This window comes from Aplidium turbinatum, chromosome 3 (genome assembly GCF_918807975.1).
Source record: "Aplidium turbinatum chromosome 3, kaAplTurb1.1, whole genome shotgun sequence".
NCBI lineage: Eukaryota > Metazoa > Chordata > Ascidiacea > Aplousobranchia > Polyclinidae > Aplidium > Aplidium turbinatum.
The window spans coordinates 4,391,477-4,401,745 of NC_137474.1; the positions used below are offsets into that span (position 1 = coordinate 4,391,477).

At 35.6% G+C, this 10,269-nt stretch overlaps 1 pseudogene; it reads left to right on the top strand.

Moving 5' to 3' along the window:
• Positions 1–2,062: 2,062 nt before the first annotated feature.
• LOC145766410 (lysosomal phospholipase A and acyltransferase pseudogene) lies at positions 2,063–5,924 on the top strand (annotated as a pseudogene).
• The last annotated feature ends 4,345 nt before the right edge of the window (positions 5,925–10,269 follow it).

Genomic DNA, 10,269 nt, shown 5'->3' on the forward strand with positions numbered 1-10,269 from the left:
GCTGATTCGGAAGCAAAACTACAAAATTTGTTGAACAAAGTACCGTAGGCTAAATGAAAGAAGTAAAGAATTTGGAATGGAAATGAATGAAAAGAAAACGGAAACAATGGTAATCACAAAGAAAAATGAAAGTGAAATTCCAATCTGTCAAACTGAAATGAATGGAGCAACTATAAAACAAGTAAAAAGTTCTCGATATCTTGGGACGCCAAAGATGACAATGAGTTCAATATATGTAGCCTATTGCTCAAGCAAAAGCCGCTTTTCCAGCAAATGAAATCAATGGGCTACTGTGAAACAAGTGGGCTACATATCATTCTCAACCAGATACAGCCTATTAAAGTGTTACATTTATTCAATTTTTAAATATAATTCAATTAATTGGAAACCTGGACAATTACCAAACCAATTAATAAAAGAATAAATGGGTTTGAAATGTGGGCATTCCGAAAAATGCAGTAGATTTCCTGGACTGACCGAAAAAGCAACCAAGATGTTTTAAATCAAGTCAAACAAACAAAGAATTTATTCAAAAATACCAAAGAAAATCAACTTCAATTTTTAGGACACGTGCTGCGAAAAGGAAAATTAGAACATCTTTTTCTCACAGGCAAAGTTGAGGGGAAGCGTGCCCAAGGCAGACAAAGATAAACTTACTTAAACCAACAAACCGACAAAACCAACACCGACATACACCTAATACACACTGCAAACAACATAGAATCTTGGATATTTTTCATGCAAGAAGCAGTCAATGCTTGGAATCAAGTGCGACAATAAAAGAAGAAGAATGTCCTGGTCACCTCTCTCCATCATTGTGCCGAGGGATGTTGTTGTCGTGCTGACGTCTACATATGAGCGGGCGTCTCAACATACGACACGTCACGTCCGCTACAAAAACATCTTAAAGAATTGCATCAATATTTATTTATACAGTGGCCGTGCTTTGGCTTGCATTTTGAGTTTTTGGCCATACGGTAGTCAATATAGGCTATTGTAATTTTATCGGCAATATCTGTCAAGGCTACGGCTAGTTTTGCTGGCAACACCTGTTGCTTGGGCACTGCCACCAACTGCTGCTCGTTGCGGTTTTCGAGTTGTGAGAGACCAGGTAATTATTTGAAACATATCCATTCTTTATCATTCGTTTCAGGGTGTAGCCGACTCCGGTAAAGTGTTTTCAGATTAATTTTAGAACATACGGTAAGCTACGTAACTAGATCAGTTGCGCCTCTATACGGCTACATTGACACTGTCTGCTTTGTAAAGTGTTGAGGAGCAACCCATATCTGCAATGCATGCAGCGCTACATAAAACACGCATTATTTAAATTTGTTAAATGTCTGTTGTATTTTTGGACATATATAATAAAAATGAAGTAACTAAGGTCGCAGTGACAAATAAACTGTCGACATACAAAACATAGTGATAAGTAAGTGAAAATCCATTGACCTCTTGTACTTACTTAACTGAGTGTACAAAAACAACGCAATATATAGCAAGAAAAAAATGAAAGGCATGAAACTGAGGAACGTGGTACAGACCGCTAATTGATTACGACGTGCAGTGCAGTGGTAATCAATTCCAACGTATGTACCAGAAAACACTGAAGGTGATTATGCAGTGACACTGGTTACGAGTTACATAATATCAACATACATTAAATGGCCACTACAACAATTATTATTTGTAAATTTTATACTAGTATGTTGCCTAAGCCTTTGGGGTAGTTTAGGTGTAATAGCCTACTGACTGCTGTCCACTACTTGTCGCCTGATTTATGTTTGACTCAAATATTATTTCTTGGAAACATCTATTTACAGCATACCGTAGGCTCCTATTTAACAAAAATGTCTTTTTATAAGCTATATTTATTTTTGTTTATATGGAGCATTTTTGTTTCATCCTGTTTGTCAGCACTTCTTCAGAGCAAACATGTTAACTTTGGAGGTGTCAGTTTTGAAAAACCTAGAAATCCAACCAATAAAATTAGAAAGCCCATTGTCTTGATACCTGGTGTTCTTGGATCTCAAATTGAAGCAAAACTGAACAAGTCAACAAGTCTTGAATATTGTGAAAAAGAATCAAACTGGTTTGGCATATGGTTAAACTTAGAGCAACTTTTACCACTAGCAGTAGATTGTTGGGTAGACAATATTAGAATGATTTATGATAACGTCACAAAAGAAGTGAAAAACAGCCCTGGGGTTGAAACTCGTGTACCTGATTTTGGCTCAACCACTGCTTTTGAATATTTGGACCAAGATAAATATGCTGTCAGCAGCAAATATTTCGAACCATTAGTTTCCTATTTAGTTGTACAACTTGGCTATACTCGAAACAAAGATCTTTACGGTGCACCCTTTGACTGGCGACTAGCTCCTTACCAACACAAAATGTTTTTCAAAAATTTGGCAGCGCTTGTTGAAAAGTCTTATTATAACAACAATCATCAAAAAATTGTCTTGATAAGTCATAGCATGGGGAGCATGTTTTCATATTTTTTTCTTCAGCATTGCAGTCAGTCATGGAAGAACAAGTTTATTGATTCTTTTGTATCAGTTGCTGGACCATATCTAGGTTCTGTTAAAGCTGTCAAAGCCCTGTTATCTGGAGATTCAGAGGGACATGATTGGGCAATGCCTACATTGAAAGTTCGTACTGTTTTAAGGTCAGCTCCTGCCTTTGCATTTATGCTACCAAGACCTGATTTGTGGCCTAAAACCAAACAAAAGATTGTTGTTACCATGAAAAAGAATTACACAGTTAATGATTACGAGAATTTATTTAAAAGAATTGGTTGTACATGGTGTTGGGAACACTGGAGAAACAATGGTATGAGTTTAGGTTTGCTGTCTGCTCCGTCTGTTCCTGTGCATTGTGTTTACTCATCGGAAACTGCAACTCCAGAAACTCTTGTATATGATGTCTTTCCTGATCAGTCTCCTTCTATTGTGGATGGAAGCGGAGATGGTACTGTAAATGTTTGGAGCGCATCTGCATGCTTGCAGTGGAAAACTCAGCAAACGCAACCAGTTTTGGATGTTGAAATGCCTGGAAATTCACACGTGAAAATTCTTTGGAATTCTACATTTCATAAATATTTAAATGGTGTTGTGTTGAAATAACCATGACCAAATCAAAATCGTTTATTCTGTGATCTTATTCTGATATATTGTTTGTCAAATTACAAGGTGATCTAACCAAGTGTATTCTAGGATTGGGGATTCTCAAGTAGTTGTGGATTCTAGTCTATTGAACAATAATATTGCATCCAGAATATTGAATCTGATTCGATACTTCAGCCGGCAGAAATAACGCAAAACCGAATTCAAGTCAATGTTTTAAAGCATATAATTGTCCCATTGCAATGTTGTGACTCCAGACTATGACTACCAATTGTGAGACATTCGCTATAATAATGAAATTTTATTTTTCTGCCGTTGGCACAATACAGTTCTTCGAACAAGTTGTAGCAAAAAATAAAACATGGCAGCAAAATAGAACAAAACTAAGTAAAATGAGGGTGCTAATTAACCATGATGAGACATCAGCAAAATGCAGATTGAGCATGTAGTGTGAGTCAACCAAACGATTTATGTCAATGGTTGTCTGACACTGTCGGGCTGTTGGATGCTGCAATGGTGACCTGAACAGTGAACAATATGCTACATCACTCTAATTTATTTACTTCAGGAGACTAGAAACAAGTGTGAATAAATAAATTTTTGGCGCATTGCAAATTGTCGATCATATGTGAGTAAATTTCGATTTGAGATGTTACAAATTTATATTAATTATGACTACAAACTTAAAAAGTGTTGAACAACTTTATACAATTTGAAAAGTGCAAGCAAAAAGTGCGATGCAGATCACATGATAGTTTGATGTGAATAAGCATCCTAATTCAATGTCTTGAAATACAAGGCTTCAGTTGGGTTTATTGTTTTTGCTACAATATTTTGTTCTAATTTTATTAGTACTGAAATGTTTTAATTGTAACCTCCAATTGACAAAAAGGTTAGAAAATGTAATTTTCAATGTCTGTTTTGAGGCTGTCACAGTAACTTTGTTATTAGAAATACAAATTATTGTTGTTTTATTTGTTTTGTCAAAATAAGCATTTTCAAATCATTCAGGCATACATGTCAGTGGTATAAGAGATAAAATTTTAAGAACTCTATAAAATATTTACTTCTTTTGGGTTGTTTATGTAGCTACTGGTACTTTCATTAACTGTCTATACTTTGTTTGGTCATCCTGTAATAAGCATCAACCATAATAATATTACTCAAGAGCTGTGTAACACAATAATATGTTGCATAATGTTGTGTTATTCTTTATACCTATCATTGCGCTTATTTCAAATGTTAATAATATTTTATGTTTAAGTTTATTTACATTTGTGCAAATCAATAAGAAGATTTGTATTTCGATTTCTAATTTAGCTTGTAAAGTAAAATTCATTATATATAAGTTTTCAATGTAGCATTGTCTTTTGTTAAAAGGAGTTTCAAGTTGAAAATATTACTGTGATGTTCTAAAATTCCGAGCTATTATGTATTCTCATATTTTAATTTCATTTCATTTGTTTTATTGCCTGTTGCACGTGTGTAAATTGATATGCATATTGCGTAGTTGTGTTAATTCAAAAGCTTCATTTTTAGCAGGGTCTTTGTGTTCTGTGCTTATTTTCGTGAGGATAAGTAGACGATTCAAATCAGTTTTGTATTTACAAACAAAGGGTAATCATGATCAATAATTTTAATTCATCAACAAGGCAGAACTTAACATAATGGATAAAAATAACACAGTTTAAAAAAAAATTAGGCTTTTTATTTGTTTTAAATCAGATGTCGTATTGTAAGTAGAAGAATCTCAATTTTTCTGATGAAGAACGTATTAAAGTGTTATGTTTTAATATTATTCAAGTTATAAACGTTTGGTTTGTTTAAACTAGTTTTACACTTCTTATATTTTTATGTAACTTTAGCCAGTAAAAATATAATACTAAAACCTAAAATGGAACTTTTTGCTGACTCAGAGCAAAGGTTCCAATGCTGACTACTTGTATGGAAGACAGCATGTGAAGCATTTAAGTTGTGCACGACAATATTTCAAAAAATTTTCTGTAGTTTTAAATGACCTGCACTAAAATAGGAAAGGTAGTCAACGTTTAAAAGCTCAGTCTTTAGTGTATCTCAGCTCGCATTGGTATAAAAACAACCCACAGTAAAACTCTTACTGCTAGCAGCGTTGACGCGATCTTTTGTTGTGACAGGAAACATGACAGGAACTCAGAGCACAGACATGCGATCTCTGCTGTTTATTCAATCCATGTTTGTGCTTAGGCGTTGTTTTTATTGTCCTTTCATTGCTGGTGAAATAGTGACTTGAAGTATTTTACTGCTGGAATGTAAAGTTGCTTAATTACACAGAATAGAGATATCATTATTGCCGTTTGTGTAGGTTAAAGTTTGCTTGGGTCGCAATATCAATACATTCAAGAGTGTTTTCTATTATTGTTTGAATAATCCACTTCCAAAATGGATCCATCCGTGTTATCGGCCCTTGTTGATATTTTTAAAAGCATAGTTGTCTTGTTTTTATTTCGTTTCTTGCCGCCGGTTTGTTGTGTCTTTCTCAATATTTTCATCATATTTTGTACATCTACTTATATCTCCACATTACTGTCTTTTTCCAGCCATCATAATTGGTTCTTTGTACACTGATTCAAGGTCTGCAGACGTTGAATCAATGTAAAAAGAACCAATTTTGCTGGCTGGTTTGTTGGCACTATTTCATTGAACCGTTGATTGCTACTGTGGTGTTGTGATATTTCTCTGTGTTATTGCATCGTTCCATTACCCAGTCAAGTCGCATTATCGTCATTCTGCGTTAAACAGTCGAATGTGAGTGTTGTGGCCCCCGTAGTGATTCTGTTTGTTTTGTAGCACAGGCAGTGATGAGGCCACTGAAAGACCAAAACACGGTGTCTTTCCACAGCCAAGAAATCAGTCACTTTCAACATTGATTTAACGTCTTTCAGATGCAAAGAATGCCTGATTTTCTAGCATTGATGCTATTCTTTTTACATTCGATAGACGACATTCTTAAGTGTCAGCCATAGCCTACAGCTACCACGGAAGTTACACTTTTAACTCAACATAATATGCGTTACTGCAGCCTACTAGTGACCAGGAGAGGATCTAACAAGTAATTGCAGAGGAGAGGAGATTTCAACAAAACACAATGATGTGTAGGTTTACATGAATCCTACCTTGTAAAATACACCGTGAAAATAGTTGCCTTTCTGTGTTTTAAGGGGGCAATTGCCCCCCTTTGGATCCGTCATTGTTGAATTTTTTTGCTTCCCAGTCAGCGAGATCTGTCATTCTTACGTCTGCAGACGTTGAGACAATGTAAAAATGACAGATTCTACTGTCTGGATTAGTGTAAATGCTGATTGATGGAATTCCCTTTTTCATCTTTGTTGCCATTTTGTTGTTATCAAGATAATCCGTTGATAGATTGAGAGCACTTCAGCTCTCAAGTTGCGTTTTACGAGCGTTCAATGCAACATCTGCAGTTTGCTGTGGACAAAAACGAATAGAAGAGTTATCAAAAAGACCTTGCAATCAGTGTGATTTTACACTCCAACTGTATTAGTTTCTTTTGTTTTTATTTGCCTTGTGTCTTGTCATGTGATGCTTTATTGAGCAACGGTGGTTTGAACAAAGTGCATCGACAGTTGTGAAACACGTGATGCAAGGCTCAACAAAGAAATTCTTGGTGTTTAGTGATGACGTGGCATTTCGTGTCATGGTCCAGTGTCAAATAAATTTGCAACCTTCCATTTCTTCAAATTTCTGAAGTGACATTTTTGTAGTTTTTCATCGTGTCAAGCATCGGCAGCTGAAAGTCAGGAGTGGATTCAAAAGGGGGCAGGAAGGAAATCTGTCTCCCCCTCAACAATAAGAAATAACTTACGTTTTCGGGATCTAATTTAGGTCTAGCCTACTTTCAGCAAATAGCCATTTCGGGAATGTTCCCAAAAATAGCGTTAAGCTTGACAAATAAAATCTTTCAGAAAGAACATTTTACACTATTTGCTTTCAAAGCAAGAGTAGCTTAGTATCTTTTCTGCATCAATCATTTTGAAGTATTATTTCAGTTATTCTGTCGTGCATTATTTTATCACAATAATAGGGCTGCAATGTAGGCTACACATTAGCTATTTCATGGGAACGACGGCATTTTAGCATTGGTTGATTCTAAATGTAGGCTAAACGACATCGCCTCTTATAACTATAATTTAATAGCTATATTCGCTGCCACAAGTCAACCGTAAAGTGGCGTTTACTGCTAAAACACAATGGGTACAGTGTTTTTTTTAAAAGCCTTGGGTATAACCCGGCCTGGAATCGACTCCAGACCAACTGGAACCGTAGGCCATAATCAGTTGGCCATTGAGCAAGTCGGCTACTTTTTCAGGTCAATTTCATGCTCTTTACCTGTTAAATTGTCTTCTGCGTCTGCTCAACATGGAGGCTCTCAATCAACACAGCGACTTGGAATCACATGAATCATCATCCTCATGTGACTTAATGCCTCCTAGTGTGAAAAAAACACAATATGTATTTACCCCCAGATGGCGCGATGTTTAAAAAGTCTTGGTGGTCTAGTATGCGAATTGGTACAAAGATAGAGTTCACGTTAATCTGACCAGGGCCGGATTTAGCTGATGGGGGGCCCGGGGCACTTTTAGATCGGGGGGCCCCCATGCAAAAAATTTTTTCGCGCCTACGGCGGGAAAAACCATCTCTACGTCTACAGTAGCATCAGTCCAGTACTGCACAGCATTTTGCAGAAACTTTAAAGGCCAAAAGGAAAAACAATAACACAAAATCACATTTTAACCACATAGGGGGGCCCTTCAAAAGTTTGGGGGCCCGGGGCAACTGCCCCCTCTGCCCCCCCTAAATCCGGGCCTGAATCTGACCAGAGGTAAGTTTAAATGACATAAGAATAGATCTACTAATTACTAGCTTGTTCAGTAAAAAACAGATTGTCGAATTCGTTAACCCATTCTCGACTTGATTGTCTTTCAAACTGTTGCGTGAAATCGTCTTTGGAAGCGATCTAAAAGTTAAGCGCTCCATGTCTGTCTCTGACCAACGGTTCATACACAGTAGGCTACATGCATTTTCAGCTCTCATGGATTTGATGAAGAATTTCAAAATTTTAAAGACAACAAACAGTAATTATAAGAAAAGAGGGTTGTGTCGGCAAGCATCTGTCTGATTGGCACATGATGCTATTAGACTCAAGGAACTTTGCTACCATTTTACAATCGGCTTCTTTTGAGTTAAAATACTGGTTTATAATAAATATGGAATTAAGAAAATTTGTTTGATTAAAACAGATTTTAATCCACAAACCCAGAGCACAACTTGCATTCTGTACTAAATCACTCAAATAAGGAAACTAACAATTCAACTGAAGCAAGTGACTTGGATATGAGAAAAAAAGGAAAATTTTGAGAAGCCAATTAAAAGTAACACCTGTCTTATCATGCATTGCCTACCAACGACAATAGATTAAAAAATCACCAACTTTCATAAGCAATCTGAAAAAAATAACACAATTGTTCAATATTAGCTTTTTCGCTGCACTGCTCTAGTCGTCGGATGTCGCTACGCAAGCTTTAAAGGGCTTCAGCAAATCAGGCCGTTTTTACATTGATTCAACGCTTGTAGACTTTAAATCAATGTAAAAAACACGAATTTGATGGCAGATATTTTATTAGTGGCTGTGGGTATTTTATCGTAAAACTGGCTGCCCTTTTGGTATGGATGATTTAGAATTGCTTGCAATACACTTTACAGATTAATGGAATTTTTTAGTTTGATAAATCATGCGAAAAGCGATTGTTTGGTAGTTACAAGACATAAAATTTTTTTTAAATAAGTTTGCTGCATTAGACAAATTTTATAACCATTGACTTTTTTCTATTAAACGTAAACATGAGAAAATGGCTGTTTAAAGACTGATGGTCAAACTAAAATTAAGTAGATTCTTGCAGTACGTATAAGAAGTCACTGGCCTACCGATCAGATTATGTGTGGTAAGCAGTGTTCTGCATATAGTTAAAAAAAAATTCAGATCATTTTTAATTGACAAAAAATTTGTATTATCACTAATTGTAAGATACAAGTATGGGCAACTAGAAAGTGTATTGTAGTTCTCTGAAAATTCCTAGGCAGTCACCTGCCCTTAGGTAAAACACTTGTTACAGCTAGACAAGAAATGCATCTATTTACTTCTAAATGCCAATCATTGCTGTCAAATAGTCTTTGAAACAAGGTTTCCACGAAGTATTTGTTAATCGCTGAAACCCCATTAGTTTGTAGCAAAGTCAAAATACACCTAAAACTTTTTAGAAAGCATGCTATACAGTTTCGCGTTACACTTTCAGTTTGCTAATAGTTCAAGTTTATTTGAAAAGCTGCAAGTTTTTGGCTAAGAGCAAATATTCCTATTGATATGTTAAATCATATATTGATTTTTAAAGCCACATGCTTTAAGATAATTTCGTCAACGCAAAAGATTAGCGTATCTTTTATAGTCAGAAGACTTTATTTAACGACGGACAAGTTTTTGCACGGAAAGCTGTTCACTATTCTATTCTTTCTTATTCGCTCACTCCGGATTTTTCGTTATAAAGTGCAAATTCTTTAGCTGCAAGAAATGATCTCCTATTCACGAGTGACTGTTGTAAAGTAAGATTTTCTCGCAGGTTTGTTTTGTATTTAGACAACTTGAAGTCAAAGCAAGTAGCGAGCCTTTTTGTTAATTACTATTTTAGAAGAAAAGTCATATGCAGTTACAACCAGTGATTCCAGATCAGCTATTTTTTTCTAATTAAATTTCAGTTACTTTCAAAACTATTCTGCAATAGACAAAAATTATGAAATTCAAGATTTACGTACTGTTTTTAACAATAACAGTTTCATTGACTTTTGGTAAGTGTATGATTAAAGATTATACGTCATGCGTTCGTTATATGTTCGTTATACCCTTGTCATACGTTCGTCATACGTTCGTTATACGTTCGTTACACGTTCGTTACACGTTCGTTACACGTTCGTTACACATTCGTTACACGTTCGTTATACGTTCGTTATACGTTCGTTATACTTTCGTTACACGTTCGTTATACGTTCGTTATACGTTCGTTATACGTTCGTTATACGTTCGTTATACGTT